The following is a 10689-nucleotide window of genomic DNA, read 5'->3' as shown; positions in this document are numbered from 1 at the left end:
TTTGTGGGAGATGAGTGAGTCAGATTTGCATCTGAGGTAGTAGTGGGTTTAGGTGAATTTGGTAGAGCTATGGATTGGTTTGATGAGTCCAGGATTGGGACCTCTGCAATTTGAGCACCTGAGTGGGTTTTCTCAGTGTCAGTAATGTGGGAATCTAGGTTAACTATTCTAATAGGTGAAGGCTGGGTTTGACCAATAACTTCATCAGTCCCTAGCAGAGATGAAGAAGCATTGATTTTAGCATCTAACCTAGTAGACAGATTTGGTTGAGAGTCTACAGATGCTAGTTCATCTATGGTTTCAAGTATGGTGGTATTTTCTGTATGACCTTGTGAAGTCATAAGGTTGTGTGAGGAAAGATTTAGTTCTTCGGTAGCAGTGGGTGAGGATGGGTTAGAGTTTGGTGGTTGTACCTCACTCATATCCTCAGTCTGCAAGTTAGTTACCTGAAGGTGTTGTAGAAGAAACACTTTGATCACTTGTAATGGAGGGTGCTGTCGAATCTGCATCATTGGTTGAGTGTTCAACTTCTGGTACAAATGAATGAGCCGCTTAACTAGGACTAGGAGAAGACCCAGAGTCTGTGAACAGGTCAGAGCTTGATGAATCAGATTTTGAACTTTCATCCTCCCCAGATTCAGGTTGTCAATCCTCTGAGGAAGATGACCCAACATTATCTGCTGGTTGATTGTTGACTCCAAGCCACACCAACATAGCTAGTGTTAAATCAACCTCAAGAGGGTTAATGGGTAAGTGAAACATTTTACTGGTGTACTCTGGTACTGCGATGAAGTCAAACTCATCATTTAGATGTAGTGACCCGAACTTTTCCATGTTTATATATATATTAAATGAAATTGTTATTTAAATGATTAAGTGTTTCCAACATATTAAGCAATCAAACTTGTTAAGACTTGATTAATTGAAATAGGTTTCATATAGACAATTGACCACCCAAGTTGACCGGTGATTCACGAACGTTAAAACTTGTAAAAACTATACGATGACATATATATGGTTATATATATATAGTTAATGAAAGGACCCGTCCTAATCCATCCGGACGAAGTCCATATCGATTATAAACGATTCACAACAATTGATTACATCGCGAGGTACTTGACCTCTATATGATACATTTTACAAACATTGCATTCGTTTTGAAAAGACAATCCTTCATTACATCTGAAGTTGACAGACATGCATACCATTTCATAATATATTCAACTATAATTGACTAAATAATGATCTTGGTAAACTCAACGACTCGAATGCAACGTCTTTTGAAATATGTCATGAATGACTCCAAGTAATATCTTTAAAATAATCAAATGCACAGCGGAAGATTTCTTTCGTACCTGAGAATAAACATGCTTTCAAGTGTCAACCAAAAGGTTGGTGAGTTCATTAGTTTAACATAAATAATCATTTCATAATTTTAATAGACCACAAGATTTCATATTTCCATTTCTCATAAACATACGTCCCATGCATAGAGACAAAAATATCATTCATATGGATTGAACACCTGGTAACCGACATTCACAATATATATATAAGAATATCCCTATCATTCTGGGATCCTCCTTCGGACATGATATAAATTTCGAAGTACTAAAGCATCCGGTACTTTGGATGGGGCTTGTTGGGCCCGATAGATCTATCTTTAGGATTCACGTCAATTAGGGTGTCTGTTCCCTAATTCTTAGATTACCAGACTATAAAGGGGCATATTCAATTTAATAATCCAACCATAGAATGTAGTTTCATTTACTCGTGTCTATTTTGTAAAACAGTTATAAAAGCAGCGCATGTATTCTCAGTCCCAAAAATGTAAAGAGTAAAAGGGAATCAAATAAACTCACAGTACTGTATTTTGTAGTAAAAATACATATGACGACATTGAATAATGCAGGGTTGGCCTCGAATTCACGAACCTATACCAGTTATATATTTTAAAATACATAACAACAATTAACAAGATTCTATTAATATTATTAATATACTTCTTATATTCATAATTTATATGTTATTTTGGTAAATAAATTAATAATTGATATTTATATATAATAGATTCCTATTAAAGTATTTTAATTAAGATATAATATGTGTTATTATATATAAATGCTTAAACTGTATTAGAATTAATATTTATATATATAATTTAACTTAAAAATATATTTATATATTATTTGTAACAATTATAATAATATTTTATTATAACAAAATAGTACCTAATATTAGTATAGATGTAAAAATATATGTTTTTATATAAATGTCTTTTAGTTTGTAAAGATTATAATAATTATGATAATAATGTTAATAATAATAACAATACATATAATAATAATAATAATAATAATAATAATAATAATAATAATAATAATAATAATAATAATAATAATAATAATAATAATAACTATAATAATATTGATAATAATGATAATAATAAGACTACCTTAAGAGAAAAGCTTCCAAAAACATATAAAACTGTCTCTGCCAGGATTCGAACCCGCGACCTCTCGCCTAGCCCATAAACATCCCTAACCATCTGAGCTAGTTTGTTTTTCTGATTTAAGTCTCTAACCCAAAACTATATAGTTCGTGTTTCTGTCTCACTTCTTCTTCTTCTTACGAAATCATCCTTATCATCATCATCATATTAAGGATCACACTAATCATAATTATAATCATATTATAACATAATCATAATTGTAATCTTGATCATCACCATTGGGTAAGTCTTCACCATCATCATTAACGAACTCGTTTCATCATTATCGACTTACATAATATCACGACTCCTAATCGTCGTCTTCTCATAAAATCAATATCATACTTAATCTTTTCATCATCATCATTATCAATCATATTAACATCGTCACATCTTCATCATCATAGTACTTACTCGTTTTCTATCCTAATCGCCATCATTATCATAATCAAATAATCATTATCTAAACAAAATCGTCATTATCATCTGTTATCATCACCTATCGACTTATCATAAGGCATGAATTGGAATTTTTGGTCCAACACATAACAAAGTTTACGGCCCATTCTATAGAACATAGTATGTAGTTCGGCCCAAGTAGCAATTAATATAAGTAATGGTCAAAACTTTCTGAGGTTGTATTCTAACCGTATGAAGACAGTGGGATAATACAAAAAAAAAAATAGCAGGCTGCAGTAGTTCGATGCAGATCCCACTAGCCTAAAGCAAAACATGTCGGCCACATCCAATAACCTTTGTTACATGAATTACGGTCCAAGTCCAAATGGAAATCCAATTAATAAAGTAATACGGCCCTACGCCATAAGACTTCTGTGGATTTAGTTTTGAAATATAGCAGCCTACCCTAGGATACCTTTTACACGTATCAAAAAGGTTCTGTCAGGGGAAAAAGAAGCTAACCGAAAGAAACAAGGGAACAAGGGATAGTGGTTCGGTTTTATCGGCAGTTACTTTATTCAATTTGGAACATGGGTCGGCCATCATAAGGAAAAAGAAAAGAATAAAGCAGCAATGAATAGAAAAGTAGTTGATGGGGTCTTGGTTCCATTATTATCTCATTCACAATCCTAATCCTCATTATAAATCATATCTCACAAAAAAAATAATAGCAGGAGCAGTAATAATTATGAGGGTAGCAGTTTTATGAGTAAATGGGTTGGGTAGTGGATGAAGATGGTATCGGTTGTGGTGGTGATTTTCATTCAAATTAGAGAAGGTACTAACAGCAGTTTACATGTTGTTGAAGATGAGAGAGAGAGAGAGATAGTGATTGTTCTCGGTTATGGTATGGTTTGACGATATCAAAACTGAAACAAGTACCACGTAGCAGCTATTGTAATGCAAGAACAAAGGGATTAGCAGCTGCAGTTATAGTAGTTTGAACAGGAAGACAGACGAGCAGCTGCAGCAGTTTTCGAATGGCTTGAGGTGGGTCTGTTTGGTTATAAAAATATGTGGTCTTCTTCCTAGTGCAGTAAGAGTATTATTTGGGTTGAGTTTCGACTAGAAGAGAATCGGAAGATGGTGGTGGTTTGGTTATAGTTCAAAGGGGATTAATTAGAAGTAGAAATAAATAAAGTAGTTACATGCATCAGGAAGTCTAAAGGTTTTTTTTTCTTGTTGAATCATATGGATATGTATGTATTATATTTATATAAAGATGGATAGTTGAATAGATTGAAAGCATAAAGCTAAAGAGATATTGATTGATGATAATTGAGTTGAAAAAGAACGTGATCAGATAATAGTGGTCATATTGGGTTTGTGGTGTTGTTGATCGAACAGGAACAGAAAAAGAAAAAAAAAATAAAAGTGATGTACGAATTCCTACTAAATTGGTTGTATCTGTGATTTGCTCTGATTCTGTAATTCGTTTTAGGGACAGAACAAAATTCCATCTACATGTTGATCGTGATATGGAACAGAATTGATTCTGTGGGATTTTATTTCCATATTTTATTTAATTAAAATTAATAACACTAATACAGATTTATATAATGTTTATTTATGTATATCAGTATATGTATATAGATATACCCTCTGTATATGTATTTATTTTACATATTAAATTTTTAAATGTTCAAATTATATTTTAAAATTTCAAGTTATTATATATATACTTATATATATATATATATATATATATATATATATATATATATATATATATATATATATATATATATATATATATATATATATATTTATTAACAACAATTGTTCGTGAATCGTCGGAAATGGTCGAAGTCAAATGAATGCACAAAAATAGTTCACAAATTTTGAAACTCAACATTACAGACTTTGCTTATCGTGTCGAAATCATATAAAGATTAAGTTTAGATTTGGTCGGAAGTTCCCGGGTCGTCACAGTACCTACCCGTTAAAGAAATTTCGTCCCGAAATTTGAGTGAGGTGGTCATGGTTAACAATAAAAATGTTTTCATGACGAGTATGAGTTGATAATTAGGGTTTTATCATTATTGATTAAGATAGATAAAATGATTCGATTATGTGAAGCGTACGAGAGAAGCTATCACAAAAGATTGAGATGAGTAAATGTAGGTTTATCTTAACCGGTGATGTAGTCATGGTTGGTTTTCGGAATTCAAGGGATTTTAAAAAAAAATCTCCGAAATCTAAAAGATTCGATTCTTCGGGATTTATGGAAATTAAGATCTCTATAATTAAATACGGTGATCTGGCTTGATTACTCTGTCTGATATTTCCATTATAAATTTACCTTTTCCGTTCCATTTGTTTTCACCACTTCTATACTTAATTCCCAAATTCAAAAGATTTATGAAAATGCTTAACCCTGTTTTGATCCTTGTTCTTATTCTAACTATCGCAATGATCGTTCTTCTTTTCCAACTCCCATCTGAAGAATCTGTTTGTTTCTATTATGCTCTAGGGATTATTGTATTCATAATCCTCCCGTGTCTTTATGTGGTGATAAATATTGATATACACGGTTTGTAATTCCTATGTTTGTGATCGGCTTTATATGTTTCCTTTATTTTTCGGAGCTCCATGCTCTTGTTTTCTCTTCCCGACTCCAAGTCAAGCGAATAATGGTCCAAAATTTGTAGATATAGAGTTCTAAATGATTATAATATTCTAAGCAGGGTGGAACGTGATAGCACGATTTGATTTTCAAATTTATCAAAAATACAGACGATAGAACTATCAAGAATATATTCTTCTTGATATGTTCAGAGGTTATGTAGAATGAAAGAGTTATGTGCATGACACATGATGATGGTATAATCTACTGTGAACCATCATCAGGTTTCATTAGAAACTCAACATGACTTACTGTAATATAATCACGTTGATCAAGTGTCATTATATTATACTAACTCATGCATCAGTTCCCAACACTACTTCAAAAACATTCATATTTTAAGCTCAAAAGTTTACAGAATATAAAAACTAACGGTTTCTATATGATGTAACATTGATAGCACGAATAGATTATTGATTTCAGATAAGAATAGTTATGAAAATATCTTCAGAAATATGGAGGATATTTATAATGAAAGATACGATGATATCTTGGAATTTCTAATATCGATGGATGATGAAGAAGATTTATCCGTAAGGGTTTAGATTCGGAAGCAAGGTATTCACTAAAGATTTCATCAGAAACGGAATCATTTGAATTCTTTGAAGTCAAACTTATTCTTTGTGATTTGTTCACGGCTTCCTTCATAGTTTCGCATAATCCGCTTTTCGGTACTAAATTTTCCATTGAATGTTTCCAACATAATGATACACAGGAAGCACGAAGAGGTATATAATTTCGGACGAGAATATTTATGAAAATATCCTCAGAAATATCGAAGATATTGATGATGATATTTTGGAATTTCTATGTTCGATGGTTGATGAGGAAGATTTTTCGCAAGATTTTAACATGAGTACAGAGCAAGATATTCGTTGAAGGTTTCATCGGATCCAGAATTACCTGGATTCTTTGAATATATGGTATGGTCCTTGTATTTATCCTTGGTCTCCTTCGTGGTTAGCTCAATCCGTTTTTCAGTTCCAACTTTTCTGAGCTTTTCCAACATACTATTCTTTATCATCAAACTTTCGATGATTATGGTCGTTTACAGTTGTCTATGGTTTCTGCTGCTTCATTCAGCTTTTTCAACATTCAGAGTATTGATTTGTGACTGAGTGCTTTTCAGGATTTCAGAATGAGAGATCATAATTCTTAGAGATAAATGTCATACATATAACTGTTGATGTAGATATGCTGTGAGTTTTCAAAGTACTGATTGCTGATTCTCGGTTATTGGTATGGCAGTTCTCGTTACAAGATGCGGATGATTATATGATAGGGTTTCAATGAATATAATGATTTGTCAGAGAGATTTAAGCCAGGAAGCAACGAGGTTGCTAGTACATCTGCTGGTAATATTATGGAATATAAAAGAATTCTCTGGTATCAAAAGGGTAATCGTATATATCAGGATTATAGTAAGGCTACTTCGAATGAAGAGTCGAAGTTGACTTGCTGGAGCTGTGACAAAATTTGCTACTTTGAAAGGGATTACCAAGTTATTTTTGGGTATTAATAATGCTAAAGGAGCTAACACAGATACGGGTTAAACGTTTTACTCAGGTTCCGAGTATTTTTAGGTACATAACTATATGCGTCAATCTCTTCTTCCGTAAATGAAGTGCGGTTGGTTCATACTCTCGATTGAGGTGTTTTCAAGAATCATGAAAGGTTTGAACGTTGATTGTAATCGTCGAGATACAATGAGGTTTAAGATGAGATCAAGTGGCAACTTGAAGAATTGTTTAGTTTCATATGTTATAATCAATATTTTTAATTCATTTTAATTGTTTAATGTTATTAATCCACAGTCGATAGTCCACAGTTGACAGTCTAATAATTCATATATATAGTTTAATATATAATATTCGAATTAATTAATACATGTCGTAACCCGTATACGTCTCAGACTCGACCACAACTCAAACTATATATATTAGTGTAGAATCAACCTCAACCCTGTATAGAGAACTCGATCATTACTGCATATAGAGTGTCTATGGTGATTCCAAATAATATATATAGATGCGTCGATATGATATGCCAAAACCTTGTATACGTGTCCCGATATTTAGAGTGCGTAAAATAAATAACAGAAATTAAATAATGATAAATAAAGTGCGTAAAGTAAATAACAGAATTTAAATAACAATAAATAAAATTGCGAGAATTAAATTGCGATAAAATAAATTGCGATAATTAAATTGCGATAAATAAAATGTAATACCGAATTAACAGTTAGCTAGGAACAGTTAGCTAGGATTTTGTTAGCGTGGATTCTTAACAAAATTTCATATTGTTAATTAGCCTGTTTCTAATCAATTTTTATTGTGTTCATTATTTCTTCATTATGCCACTTGTTGGATTCTGATAGGTCAAATCCAAATATGAAATTGAATTTGAATGAAAATAGTTATTCTTTGGTGAATGGATACGTATCTCGGTGGTTGTAAATAGGATAGTGAATAACTGTTGAATCAGATTCGAAGAATATACAGGGTAACTTATTAGTGTGAAATTTAAATATTCCTCGGGTATTACCTACCCGTTAAAATATTTTCACCATTAACAGTTTGTACAAGAGAATTTTTAATTACAATCTTTATGAAAACATATATACATATATATTTTCTTCAGATGTAATCATGGATTTAATGAGTTAACTTAATATTAAACTCATTTAGTTTTCGGTTGGAACTAGAATAAATAATCTCTAAAACTTTAGAGATTACATATTCGCCATGTTGAACGAAGATAAATGAGGTAGAATGATACGTAGAGCGAAGATCATACTCCAAGTACAGATGATGATATTGAAGTATGGATTGTTGATGGTATTGGTGCTGTTATTGATGGTACTGTTGGTGCCAGTGATGTTGCTGAAGCTGGTACATTTTGCACCATATTCTCCGAATTGATTATTCGAGCGCGAAGTTCGTTGACTTATTACTCCAAGATGATTGTCGGTCGAAACGAGCAGATGAATAAGGTTCAGAATTGTAGATAGAATATAATCTTGTCGAGTTACCCTGGAAATGAGACTGAAAATGGTGTTTCGAACAGGTTCGCCGGTAAACGCTTCAGGTTCATTGTCAAGTGGTGAATTCAGTTGGTGGAAGGGATTACCTTCTGCGCGTTTCCATTAATTAAGTCGACTACGAATCCATCAGATGAATTGATAATGGCTGATTGGTTGATTCATGCCGATGACGCTGTTTTCGGAGCTTAGGTGAACATCTATGTCGGAATAGCTGTCGGAATAACTATTGGAATAGCTATTGGAATCTGAGGGACTCGAACTGGTTGTAGTATTCATCTCGTACGATCAGATGAAGGATTTTCGATAAGAAATAGGTTATAAGATGTAGATTAGTACCCTGCAATACATAATTTACATATGCATATATAATACTAAAATCCCATAAGTTACTGAGGAATCTACGAAAGTTGTCAGGCAAAGTTACAGTAACAGATACGCTAAGATATGAAGTAGCAGATACGCTAAGATATGAATTTTGTCTATACACTATTCATGCAGTCAATGCAGTAACACGTGTCTAGACTAAGAATGATAAGCAAGTGATTCTCTAAGAATGATAAGCAGGTAATTTTCGACACGAATGATAAGCAAAACTTTTGACATGAAGACACGGTCGAAGTCCAGTCTCACTAATGCATCTTAACGACTATCAGTTAGACATACTAATGCAAGACCTGGTTCGCTAAGACCACCGCTCTGATACCAACTGAAAGGACCCGTCCTAATCCATCCGGACGAAGTCCATATCGATTATAAACGATTCACAACAGTTGATTACATCGCGAGGTACTTGACCTCTATATGATACATTTTACAAACATTGCATTCGTTTTGAAAAGACAATCCTTCATTACATCTGAAGTTGACAGACATGCATACCATTTCATAATATATCCAACTATAATTGACTAAATAATGATCTTGGTAAACTCAACGACTCGAATGCAACGTCTTTTGAAATATGTCATGAATGACTCCAAGTAATATCTTTAAAATAATCAAATGCACAGCGGAAGATTTCTTTCGTACCTGAGAATAAACATGCTTTCAAGTGTCAACCAAAAGGTTGGTGAGTTCATTAGTTTAACATAAATAATCATTTCATAATTTTAATAGACCACAAGATTTCATATTTCCATTTCTCATAAACATACGTCCCATGCATAGAGATAAAAATATCACTCATATGGATTGAACACCTGGTAACCGACATTCACAATATATATATATAAGAATATCCCCATCATTCCGGGATCCTCCTTCGGACATGATATAAATTTCGAAGTACTAAAGCATCTGGTACTTTGGATGGGGCTTGTTGGGCCCGATAGATCTATCTTTAGGATTCGCGTCAATTAGGGTGTCTGTTCTGTAGTGACCCGAACTTTTCCATGTTTATATATATTAATTGAGATTGATATTTACATGATTAAATGTTTCCAACATGTTAAGCAATCAAACTTGTTAAGACTTGATTAATTGAAATATGTTTCATATAGACAATTGACCACCCAAGTTGACCGGCGATTCACGAACGTTAAAACTTGTAAAAACGACATGACGATATATATATATGGATATACATATGGTTAACATGAGATTATGATAAGTAAGTATCTCCATAAGTATATTAACAATGAGTTATATACATATAAACAAGACTACTAACTTAAGGATTTCGAAACGAGACATATATGTAACGATTATCGTTGTAACGACATTTAAATGTTTATATATCATATTAAGATATATTAATATATAATAATATCATGATAATATAATAATTTAACATCTCATTAGATATAATAAACAATGGGTTAACAACATTAATTGAGATCGTTAACTTAAAGGTTTCAAAACAACACTTACATGTAACGACTAACGATGACTTAACGACTCAGTTAAAATGTATATACATGTAGTGTTTTAATATGTATTTATACACTTTTGAAAGACTTCAATACACTTATCAAAATACTTCTACTTAACAAAAAATGCTTACAATTACATCCTCGTTCAGTTTCATCAACAATTCTACTCGTATGCACCCGTATTCGTACTCGTACA

Source organism: Rutidosis leptorrhynchoides, chromosome 9 (assembly GCF_046630445.1).
Source record: "Rutidosis leptorrhynchoides isolate AG116_Rl617_1_P2 chromosome 9, CSIRO_AGI_Rlap_v1, whole genome shotgun sequence".
Taxonomy (NCBI): domain Eukaryota; kingdom Viridiplantae; phylum Streptophyta; class Magnoliopsida; order Asterales; family Asteraceae; genus Rutidosis; species Rutidosis leptorrhynchoides.
The sequence above is the reverse complement of the archived record's forward strand: the minus strand, read 5'-3'. Positions refer to the sequence as shown.